Source organism: Artemia sp. Qi Xiang Cuo, chromosome 14 (assembly GCF_049724085.1).
Source record: "Artemia sp. Qi Xiang Cuo chromosome 14, ASM4972408v1, whole genome shotgun sequence".
Lineage (NCBI taxonomy): Eukaryota > Metazoa > Arthropoda > Branchiopoda > Anostraca > Artemiidae > Artemia > Artemia sp. Qi Xiang Cuo.
In genome coordinates, this window is record NC_142807.1 from 47,726,763 (window position 1) to 47,740,549 (window position 13,787).

At 32.1% G+C, this 13,787-nt stretch overlaps 1 protein-coding gene across 4 annotated transcripts in view; it reads right to left on the reverse strand.

Annotated features, from left to right (window-relative positions):
• Nucleotides 1-13,787, reverse strand: part of LOC148944547 (DNA-binding protein RFX2-like) — a 193,090-nt gene that overhangs the window by 95,120 nt on the left and 84,183 nt on the right. The gene's annotated exons all lie outside the window — the stretch shown is intronic.

The following is a 13,787-nucleotide window of genomic DNA, read 5'->3' on the forward strand; positions in this document are numbered from 1 at the left end:
TAAATAAAATTTAAATTTTACAAGTTAAACCAATACCAAACACTACTGAAATATTCCAACTCTATCATTTCAACGAGACAAATACAAAATGAAATTTGAAAAAACATGAGAACGTAATTGTGACAAGGTAAACCATAATCAAACATTAGTGAAATAATTCAACTCATGCATTTAAATTAAAGAAATTAAAAATCGAATTTTGAAAATCAAGAGAAAGTAACTTAGAGACGGTAAACCATGACAAAACACTACTGAAATAAAACAACTCTTGCATTTCACCGATAGAAATTCAAAATGAACTTTGAAAAATTAAGAGAATGTAACAGTGACAAGGTAAAGCACAACAAAACACTACTGAAATATTCCAACTCTTTCATTTTAATGAAAGAAATAGAAAATGAACTTTGAAAAATAAAGAGATTGTAACTGTGACAAGGTATACCACGACAAAACACTACTGAAATATTCCAACTCTTGCATTTCAATGAAAGAAATCCAATACGAACTTTGAAAAATTCAGAGAATGTAATTGTGACAAGGTAAACCACGAAAAAACACTATTGAAATATTCCAACTCTCACATTTCAATGAAAGAAATTCAAAATGAACTTTGAAAAATCAAGAGAATTTAACTGTGACAAGGTAAACCTCAACAAAACACTACTGAAATATTCCAACTCTTGCATTTAAATGAAAGAAATCGAAAATGAATTTGAAAAATCAAGAGAATGTAACAGTGACAAGGTAAACCACTACAAAACGCTTCTGAAATATTCCAACTCTTACATTTCAAGGAAAGAAATCCAAAATGAACTTTGAAAAATCAAGTGAATTTAACAGTGACCAGGTAAACCACAACGAAACGCTACTGAAATATTCCAACTCTTGCATTTGAACGAAAGAAATTCAAAATGAACTTTGAAAAATCAAGAGAATGTAACTGTGATTAGGTAAGCCGCAACAAAACATTACTAAAATATTCCAACCCTTGCATTTCAATGAAATAAATTAAAAATGAACTTTGAAAAACAAAAGAATGTAACTGTGACAAAGTAAACCACTACATAACACTACTGAAATATTCCAACTCTTGCATTTCAACGAATGAAATTCAAAATGAACTTTGAAAAATCAAGAGAATGTAACTGTGACAAGGTAAGTCACAACAAACCACTAGTGACATATTCCAACTCTTGCATTTCAATGAAAGAAATTCAAAATGAACTTTGAAAAATCAAGAGAATGTAACTGTGAAATGGTAAACCACGACAAACCACTAGTGAAATAATCTAACTCTTGCATTTCAACGAAAGAAATTCAAAATGAACTTTGAAAAATCGAGACAATGTAACTGTGACAAGGTAAACCCCAACAAAACACTATTGAAATATTCAAACTCTTGCATTTCAATGAAAGAAATTCAAAATGAACTTTGAAAAATCGAGAGAATGTAACTGTGACAAGGTAAACCACAACAAAACCCTACTGAAATATTCCAACTCTTGCATTTCAATGAAAGAAATCCTAATGAACTTTGAAAAATCAATAGAATGTAATTGTGACAAGGTAAACCACGACGAAACGCTACTGAAATATTCAAACTCTCGCATTTCAATGAAATATATTCAAAATAAACTTTGAAAAATCAAGAGACTGTAACTGTGACAAGGTAAGCCACAACAAAACACTACTGAAATATTCCAACTCTAGCAGTTAAATGAACAAAATTCAAAATAAACTTTGAAAAATCAAGAGAATGTAACTGTGAAATGGTAAACCACAACAAAACACTACTGAAATAATCCAAGTCTTGCATTTCAGCGAAAGAAATTCAAAATGAACTTTGAAAAATCAAGAGAATGTATCTGTGACTAGGTAAACCACGACAAACCACTAGTGAAATAATCCAACTCTTGCATTTCAACGAAAGAAATTCAAAATGAACTTCGAAAAATCAAGAGAATGTAACTGTGACTAGGTAAGCCACAACAAAACACTATTGAAATAATCCAACTCTTGCATTTCAAGGAAAGAAATTCAAATGAAATTTGAAAAATCAAGATAATGTAAGTGTGACAAAGTAACCCACTACATAACACTACTGCAATATTCCAACCCTTGCATTTCAATGAATGAAATTAAAAATGAACTTTGAAAAATCAAGAGAATGTAACTGTGATAAGGTAAACCACGACAAAACACTACTGAAATAATCAAACTCTTGAATTTCAATGACAGAAATTCAAGATGAACTTTGCAAAATCGAGAGAATGTAACTGTAACAAAGTAAACCACGACAAAACACTACTGAAATATTCCAACTCTTGCATTTCAATGAACGAAATTCAAAATGAACTTTGGAAAATCAATAGAATGTAAATGTGACAAAGTAAACCAAGACAAAACACTACTGAAATATTCCAACTCTTGCATTTCAACGAAAGAAATTCAAAATGAACTTTGAAAAATCAAGAGAATGTAACTGTGACAAAGTAAGCCACAACAAAACACTACTGAAATATTCCAACTCTTGCATTTAAATGAACGAAATTCAAATTAAACTTTGAAAAATCAAGAGAATGTAACTGTGACACGGTAAACCACAACAAAACACTACTGAAATAATCCAACTCTTGCATTTCAACGAAAGAAATTCAAAATGAACTTTGAAAAATCAAGAGAATGTATCTGTGACAAGGTAAACCACGACAAAACATTAGTGAAATAATCCAACTCTTGCATTTCAACGAAAGAAATTCAAAATGAACTTTTGAAAAATCAAGAGAATGTAACTGTGACTAGGTAAGCCGCAACAAAACACTACTGAAATATTCCAACCCTTGCATTTCAAGGAAAGAAATTCAAATGAACTTTGAAAAATCAAGATAATGTAACTGTGACAAGTAAACCACGACATAACACTACTGAAATATTCCAACTCTTGCATTTCAATGAATGAAATTCAAAATGAACTTTAAAAAATCAAGAGAATGTAACTGTGATAAGGTAAATTACGACAAAACACTACTGAAATATTCCAACTCTTGCATTACAATGAATGAAATTCAAAATGAACTTTGAAAAAACAAGAAAATGTAACTGTGAAATGGTAAACCACGACAAACCACCACTGAAATAATCCAACTCTTGCATTTCAATGAATTAAATTCAAAATGAACTTTGAAAAATTGAAAGAATGTAACTGTGAAAAAGTAAACCACAACAAACCAGTACTGAAATAATCCAACTCTTGCATTTCAACGAAAGAAATTCAAAATGAACTTTGAAAAATTAAGAGAAAGTAACTGTGACAAAGTAAACCACGATAAACCACTACTGAAATATTCCAACTCTTGCATTTCAAAGAATGAAACTCAAAATAAACTTTGAAAAATTGAGAAAATGTAACTGTGACAAGGTAAACCATGACAAAACACTACTGAAATATTCCAACTCTTGTATTTCAACGAAAGAAATTCAATATGAACTTTGAAAAATCAAGAGAATGTAATAGTGATAAAGTAAATCACGACAAAACACTACTGAAATAATCCAACTCCTGCATTTCAACGAGAGAAATTCAAATGAACTTTGAAAAATCAATAGAATGTAACTGTGACATGGTAAACCACGAAAACTGAAATAATCCAACTCTTGCATTTCACGAAAGAAATTCAAAATGAACTTTGAAAAATCAAGAGAATGTAACTGTGACAAGGTAAACCATGACAAAACACTACTGAAATAATTCAACTCTTGCATTTCAACGAAAGAAATTCAAAATGAACTTTGAAAAATCGAGAGAATGTAAATGTGACAAGGTAAACCACAACAAAACACTATTGATATATTCCAACTCTTGCATTTCAATGAAAGAAATTCAAAATGAACTTTGAACAATTAAGAGAATGTAACTGTGTCAAGGTAAACCATGACAAAACACTACTGAAATATTCCAACCCTTGCATTTCAATGAAAGAAATTCAAAATGAACTTTGAAAAATCAAGAAAATGTAACTGTGGCAAAGTAAACCACAACATAACACTACTGAAATATTCCAACTCTTGCATTTCAATGAAAGAAATTCAAAATGAACATTGAAAAATCAAGAGAATGTAACTGTGACATGGTAAGCCACAACAAAACACTACTGAAATATTCCAACTCTTGCATTTAAATGAACGAAATTCAAAATGAACTTTGAAAAATCAAGAAAATGTAACTGTGACACGGTAAACCATAACAAAACACTACTGAAATATTCCAACTCTTGCATTTCAATGAAAGAAATTCAATATGAACTTTGAAAAATCAAGAGAATGTAATTGTGATAAAGTAAATCACGACAAAACACTACTGAAATAATCCAACTCCTGCATTTCAACGACAGAAATTCAAATGAACTTTGAAAAATCAATAGAATGTAACTGTGACATGGTAAACCGCGAAAACTGAAATAATCCAACTCTTGCATTTCACGAAAGAAATTCAAAATGAACTTTGAAAAATCAAGAGAATGTAACTGTGACAAGGTAAACCATGACAAAACACTACTGAAATAATCCAACTCTTGCATTTCAACGAAAGAAATTCAAAATAAACTTTGAAAAATCGAGAGAATGTAACTGTGACAAGGTAAACCACAATAAAACACTATTGAAATATTCCAACTCGTGCATTTAAATGAAACAAATTCAAAATTAACTTTGAAAAATTGAGAGAATGTAACTTTCACAAGATAAACCATTACAAAACAATACTGAAATATTCCAAGCCTTGCATTTCAATTAATGAAATTAAAATGAAAATTGAAAAATCAAGAGAATGTAACTGTGAGAAGGTAGACCACGACATAACACTACTGAAATATTCCAACTCTTGCATTTCAATGAAAGAAATTCAAAATGAACTTTGAAAAATCAAGAGAATGTAACTGTGACATGGTAAGCCACAACAAAACACTACTGAAATATTCCAACTCTTGCATTTAAATGAACGAAATTCAAAATGAACTTTGAAAAATCAAGAAAATGTAACTGTGACAAGGTAAACCATAACAAAACACTACTTAAATAATCCAACTCTTGCATTTCAGCGAAAGAAATTCAAAATGAACTTTGAAAAATCAAGAGAATGTAACTGTGACAAGGTAAGCCACAACAAAACACTACTGAAATAATACAACTCTTGCATTTCACTGAAAGAAATTCAAAATGAACTTTGAAAAATCGAGAGAATGTAACTGTGACAAGGTAAACCACTACATAACACTACTGAAATATTCCAACTCTTGCATTTCAACGAAAGAAATTCAAAATGAACTTTGAAAAATCGAGAGAATGTAACTGTGACAAGGTAAACCACAACAAAACACTACTGAAATAATACAACTCTTGCATTTCAACGAAAGAAATTCAAATGAACTTTGGAAAATCGAGAGAATGTAACTGTAACACGGTAAGCCGCAACAAAACACTACTGAAATATTCCAACTCTTGCATTTCAACGAAAGAAATCCAAAATAAACTTTGAAAAATCAAGAAAATGTAACTGTGACACGGTAATCCACAACAAAACCCTAGTGAAATAATCCAACTCTTGCATTTCAGCGAAAGAAATTCAAAATGAACTTTGAAAAATCAAGAGAATGTAACTGTGACAAGGTAAGCCACAACAAAACACTACTGAAATATTCCAACTCTTGCATTTCACTGAAAGAAATTCAAAATGAACTTTGAAAAATCGAGAGAATGTAACTGTGACAAGGTAAACCACAACATAACACTACTGAAATATTCCAACTCTTGCATTTCAACGAAAGAAATTCAAAATGAACTTTGAAAAATCGAGAGAATGTAACTGTGACAAGGTAAACCACGACAAAACACTACTGAAATAATACAACTCTTGCATTTCAACTAAAGAAATACAAATGAACTTTGAAAAATCGAGATAATGTAACTGTGACAAGGTAAACCACAACAAAACACTACTGAAATATTCCAACTCTTGCATTTCAACGAAAGAAATTCAAAATAAACTTTGAAAAATAAAGAAAATGTAACTGTGACAAAGTAAACCACGACATAACACTACTGAAATAATCTAACTTTTTCATTTCAACGAAATAAATCTAAAATGATCTTTTAAAAATCAAGAAAATGTAACTGTGACAAGGTAAGCCTCAACAAAACACTACTGAAATATTCCAGCTGTCCTAGTCGATTACGTCATTCAGTGCCCATGTATGGACTCCCGTCATGACCTTCTGATAGGGTTCTACTGATTATTTAATCAATTTCTCCGAAATCCATTTTCCTAGTCGATTACGTCATTCTATGTCCATATATGGAGCCCCGTCACGACCTCCTGATATGGTTCTACCGATTATTTAATCAATTTATCAGATATCCAACTGTCCTAGTCGATTACGTCATTCTATGCCCATGTATGGACTCCCGTCATGACCTTCTGATATGGTTCTACTGATTATGTAATCAATTTATCAGAAATCCATTTTCCTAGTCGATTACGTCATTCTATGTCCATATATGGACCCCGTCACGACCTCCTGATAGGGTTCTACCGATTATGTAATCAATTTCTCAGAAAATCCATTTGTCCTATTTGATTACATCATTCTTATGTCATATGTCATGTGTCATGTGTCATTCGTCATGTGTCATGTTTCGTGTCATTTGTCATGTGTCATGTGTCACGTGTCATGTGTCATGTGCCACGTGTCATGTGTCATGTGTCATGTGTCATGTCAGGTTAGGTTAGGTACCTTGGAAACTCATAACATTTGGCTTGAACAACAATAACAAATACTGTTTCCCGGAAACTCATAACATCTGCATCGAACAACAACAAGAAGGGAGTGTCATTAACTTTGCCTCGAACGACAACAACATTGACCCCATTAACCACGTGTTCTCCCAAATGACTGCACAAAACAACAACAACAACATTGACCCCATTAACCACGTGTTCTCCCTAATGACTCTGCACAAAACAACAAACAAATCGACCTTTGAAAAAAGAGGTCATTGACAAACTTTGATTACGCAATAAATTTCTCAGAAATCCATCTCCCCTAGGGACTCTATGCCCATATATGGTGTTCGCGTGGGAGTTTTAAAAAAAAGTGTCCGGATCGGGATTCGAAGGGGTGGTGTTATCGTGGGGGCTTTAGGGTCACCTCTACTATTATTCAATTTTTTTCTTACGTATGAAATATGCTTGCGGCTCTACCATTCGCACTCTATGCTTGCTCATAGAGACGACGCGGCTTTCCCACTGGTACTCTATGAGGGGTTATTGAAACTACCTAGTTTATTGCATGTATTAAATCAGTATTTTTTACGCAGTGGAACGATAAACACATAAGTCGTATCTTTAAAAAAGTGAAGATGGAGCATTTTAAGAAAGTGTGTTTACATGATAGTGTTATTGTAGCATTGAATACCGACAATGAGAAGTATTTGAACTATGAAACAAGTACAAGTAGTAGCACTATTGGAAATGTATGCGTGCATTGTCATAATAGTAAAGAATTAAATTTCTTTGGAGTACCAAAAAAATTCAAATCTTATGATGGTGGATATGCGAGATTAAGATCCCCGGAGATGATCCCACTCAAAGAGAATGCCAACATAAAAATAATAGTTGATGAAGAGGGGCATCTTCTTACTAGTGCTTGTGGTAACATGTTACCGAGTGTTACATCCCATTGTCAGCTTTCGAGTATTAGCATTCAACGGAAGATCAAAAGAAGACAGGCATACTCTTCTACTAATATCATAAACCATATCTTGTCTACGTGCCGGAACTGTTACATGTGTAAAAATAATGTGATAATAGACAGTGAAATTGCCAGAAAAATAAAAAGGGCATTGGCAGAAAATATCAATAAGGAACATAAAGATGAATCAATGAAAAACAAAGTACCAGCAACCGTCACTACCATTGATCAAACATTTAATGAACCAAATAATAGCAAAGATGAAATGCATATTGAACATGTGGATGACCCACCAGTAGAAATATGTTCACATGTTAGTGTTATTGTAGCATTGAATGCACACAAGGAGAAGTATTTGAACTATGAAACAAGTACAAGTGGTAGCACTATCGGAAACGTATGCGTGCGTTGTCATGACAGCAAGGAATTCAATTTCTTTGGAGTACCAAAAAAATTCCATTATACAAATGGTGGATATGCGAAAGTATCATTTCCAGAGAAGTTAGTACTCAAAGAGAATGCCAACATTAATATAATAGTTGATGAAGAGGGTTATCTTCTTGCTAGTGCTTCTGGTAACATGCCATCTAGTGATAGAACCTATCGTCATATTTTAGGTATTAGCATTCAAATGAAAGCAAAGGGGAAAAGAAAGGCCTACTCTTCTACTAATATCATAAAACATATCTTGTCAACGTGCCGAAACTCTTAAATTTGTAAAAATAATGTTGTAATAGACAGTGAAATTGCCGGAAAGATAAAAAGGGCATTGGTAGAAATATCACTAAGGAATATAAAGATGAATCGATTAAAAACAAAGTACCAGCAAACGTTACTGCCATTGATCAAACAGTCAATGAACCAAATAATAACAAAGACGAAAAGCATATTGAGCCTGTATGAGACACCCATATAAAAATTGTGTATGAGTCAAAATGGAATAATGATTATTCTACTGATTACGAACTAAGAGAAGACAATAGCTATAGTATCAAGAGAGAACATGGTGAACCATTTTATGGAACAGATTCAAAATGTCCAAAGTTGTTCATTGATATTAATAATGTATAATAAAATATATTTTTTGCATTAATATTCTACATGACATTATTTCATTAAAAATATATTATGCATTACATTGTTATGTGTTCATTATTTTTAGAGTAAGCTAGCATATCAAACGTTTAGAATGTCTATTAAAACATCGGAGATGTAAGAAAAGCGATTTGCATACATCATATATCGGATAGATAGGTTAACATAGAAAAAATCTAAGTATAACAATGAATAACTTCTCTATCAATATCTATTGACAGATACTTGGGATAGTATTGATAAAATCAAAATATCAGAGTGAATAAATTCTTAATCGATGTCTTTCGACAGATACATTTGGTAATACTGCCATAATATAAGAATCAAATTGAATAAACTCTTTATTAACATTCTTTATCGATATCATTTGTCGGATACGTCAGATAACATTGCCAAAATCCATGAATTAGAATGAATAAATTTTCTATTATCATCCATTGTCGGAAGACGAAACGCATATTGAATCTGTCGGTGTCACACCAGTAAATAATGTGTATGACTCAAAATGGAATAATTATTATTCTACTGATTACGAGCTAAAAGAAGACAATCGCTACAATATCAAGAGAGAACATGGTGAACTATTTTATGGCGATTCAAAATGTCCAAAGTTGCTCATTGATATTAATAATGTATTTTTTGTGTTAATATTCTACATGAAATTATTTCATTAAAAATATATCATGTATCAGATTGTTATTTCTTCATTATTTTTAGAGTATGCTAGCATATCCAACATTTTGTATGTCTATTAAAACCTCGGTGATGAAAGAAAAGGATTTTGCATACATCTATTGTCAGACACATGGGATAACATTGACAAAATCTAAGTATTAGAGTGAACAAATTTTTTCTATTAACATTTTTTTCAGATACATCGGATATATTTGACAAAATCTAAATATCAGATTGAATAAATTCTTTAACAATATCCTTTCTCGCATACGTTAGATAACATTGTCAAAATCTATGTATTTGAGTGGATAAATTCTTTATCAACTTCCTTTCGTCTCATAGATCAGCTAACATTCACAAAATCTAAGTATCAGAGTGAATAAATTGTGTATCATCATTCTTTGCAAGATATGTATGATAAAATTGAGAAAATATGAGAATCAGAGTGAATAAATTTCTTATCAATGTCTTTTTGAATGATACGTTTGATAACACTGACCAAATCTAAGTATCATAGTGAATAAATTTTATGTCAACTTCTTTTTCGGATACATCAGATAACATTCAAAAAATCTAAGTATCAGAGTGAATAGATTCTTTATCAACATGCTTGATAAAATTGAGAAAATCTAAGTATCAGAGTGAATAGATTCTTTATCAATGTCTTTTGACATATACGTTTGATAGCACTGACATAATTTAAACATCAAATTTAATAAATTCTTTTTTAGCATTCTTTATCGAAATAATATGTCGGTTGCGTCGAATAGTATTGGCAAAATCTATGTATTAGAATTAATAGATTCTTCATTATCACTCGTTGTCTGGTATGTCCTTTTGAACAAATTATAAGTAAGTAACAAACTCTTTCTTGAATTCACCTCTTGGATACACAATACAGAAATTTCATTCAAGAAATTATGCAAAAATAGTAATTTCCAGGCTTCATTTGCATGCAATAGATAGCGAGAGTTATATGACTCCTCCCCAGAATGAATTCTATGGGTTTTATGACTTCTCCCCACAATGAATTCAGATGGTTTTAGGACTCATCCCCATAACTCCATTCAACCTTGAGCAAAGATATAAAAGTTTGATGAAGTATATCTCTACTTAAGTACTACATTAATAGCTTCCAAGATGATAGGAGTGTATGGTACAGAATTTATGGTTTTGAAAAAATCATCTTGTGGTGTTGTATTTGAATGTGCATTTTTGTTAATGTCTATGGAACTCGAAGAAATTGACTTTTATCATTGAACAGTGAACTATAAAATGTTTGAGTATGATAAAAGCTTATGGAGTACTACATTACGTCGTATAAAGAGACTGGGATTCTAAGTGGTAGAGTGATTACACCACTTAATAAAAGTGGTCAGGAACTTAGAAATGTTAAGGAGGAAGTCAGTGAAATTTGCAGCTTTTTTGGGGTTGAAGCACTCTACGTAAGGGGTATTGTACCTACAGATAAAGTTTTAATTCAAAAGTATGACCCTAGGATTCTACTTTTCAATCTAGAAGAATTTAAGTGTCCTAAATTTGAAGGGGCTTATCACCGTCCTGAAGACGAGGTTAGGTTTTTCGCACAGTGGATACCTAAGGACATATCTGATAGCGATAAGTGCATAAAACACGGTAAAAACTATTCTATATCATGGAATCCTCGTTTCTGGATGTTTAACAGTGAACTTTAAGTACTATTTTTATGTAAATATGTGTTTTTTTTTAAAAATCTTTTATTATGTTTAAGCAATAAATATCGTTAAGCTTAAGCCGTCTTTATTCTTTAGAATGTTTCTATTCATTCATTAAATTATGAAGAAATTGTAAATAAGTAACAATTTCTTTCTTGAATTCACCTCTTGGATACACAATATGGAAATTTCCCTCGAGAAATTATGGACAAAGTTCCGAGGAGATGACAGTAACTTAATTGATTTTGCCTATTGGATACACGATACGGATATTCTCTTAAAAAAACAATGAAAAAATCACGAGTAAGTAACAATCTTATCCCTTTTTTTCCCTCTTGTATTCACAATGCAGAAATTTCCTTCAAGCAATCATGAAAATAGTTCTAAGTACCTAATAAACTATTCATTGATTTCACCTCTTGGATGTACAATACAGAAATTTCATTCAAGAAATTATGAAAAAATCGCAAGTAGGTAATTAAATTTCTTCTGTTGTCACCTCTTGGAGGAACGTTAGGGGAATTTCATTCAAGAAATTATGAAAAAATTGTAAGTAACAAACTCTTTGGATACATCAGATAAGATTCATAAAATCTAAGTTCTATTTATTTTGACCTTATGCATCAAAACGTTGAAGTTATGTTAGACCGGTTATAGCTGGCAGCACACCTGCTCAGACTCATAGTCATAGTGAGAGACACATGCAAAGACACATGCGTATTGTGTATGCATGAGGTGAAAACAATAAAGAGTTTGTTACAAACTTGCGATTTTTTCATAATTTCTTGAATGAAATATCTGTATTGTGTATCCAAGAGGTGAAATCAATAAAGAGTTTGTTACTTACTTACAAATATTTTCATAATTTCTTGAATAAAATTTCCGTATGGTGTCATTGATATAGGGTCATTGATGATTGCGATCCTTGATGCTTCAAACCTATAATCACCTCACTACTTGATTTCTAAGGATTGTTCTGCATTTCTTTATTAAAATTCTTTTCTTGCCATCTACATTTCTATTAGTATCAACTTTTTAGTATACTAGAATGTTATAGCATATTTTATATTAAAAACACTGTTCAAATGGTACTTGTGTATTATACAGAACACATCGGTAAAGTAAAGCTAGGTCAACTCACAAGGTCATTTTGTAATCGTTAACCATTTCCATAGATTGATACTAACGATGTTATTCTGAATTAGCAACCCCTTTGGGCTTACCTTAACTGGTAATCAGTTTAACCCTTTTTTACCACCTTCATACAGTCCAATTCAAAATGTTATCTACCTCTGTTTCGCCCCCTATTATTCAATCACCAATTAAGATCATTCATTGCAGAGCTATGCCAGTATAATATCTTTTTCGCAAATGGCACGATTTTCAACTTAAAACAATTCTAACTATAGCATCCCATTCCTCATTCTTTAATTACCCGTGACGCATTCGTAACCAACGGAATACCTTTTTCGCGAATTGACTTATGTTTACGCAAATGGTACAATTTCTTGATATCTAACACCATATGCCAAAGAGTAATTCCATCTTTATTTATAGTGAAAAAACATGATTATTAGCCCTCCAGGGGAAAACCAGTATTTTTACAAAGAGACCATCTTTGATGATGTGATATGACGAAGTCGAGTTTTGGCTATTGAACATAGAAAAACGTGTCTGACAAGGCCTATAGATGTGAAATATAGTTGTGTGGGTACTATAGGCCTATAGTACCCAAGATGGGGCATGAACCCGTGAAACTACACATATATTCTAGTGTAATTCCTTATACATCTCGGTTTGGGCCAGAAAATAGATGTTGGCTCAGAAACCCGTGTGCTAAGGCATATACCACAAGTACTAATAGGTGCATGACCGAGGTTACCCAATGTAACCGTGAAACTGCACATATATCTATACCTCAGGCGTAGGTGTGATATTGCGTACATGCTTACTACTCAACACAGCTACGCACACTCCTCCTCCATCCATATCTTTTCAAAGCCTCCCTCTTTACACCCTCACAGGAAGTTCCCATTTCCTTTAAATCTTTCTTTATCACATTCTCCAGCCCAAACCACGGACAACCTGCTTTCCATTTAGCCCTAGACGTTTAGCCAAAAAGGACTATATTTGGCAATTTATCATCCTTTATCAGCAGGACGTGCCCTAGCCATCTCAACCTTTCTCTCATTATCAAACGGTTTGTGGTAACGAACTGTAAGTAAGGAGCGACCCGGCTAAATAGTAACCGAAACTCTAAAAACAGAAATTTTAATACCAATAGATACATCAAAAGAATCAGAATTTTATGCTGATTTCAAATATATAATTTTCATCAAGTTTAGTTACACGCCAAGTTTACTTACCCATCAAAAGTTACGCGCCTGAAAAAATTGGCCTTATTTTCGAAAAAGGGGGAAACACCCTCAAAACGTCATAGAACCTTATTGAAAATCACAAGTAGAGTAGTAAGTTATACTTCTAACAGGCGTATAGGAATTACCATGCAATTCTAACAGACGTATATGAAATAACCATGCTATTTGCTTGAAGCTATAGGAAAAAATTTCTATGGAAG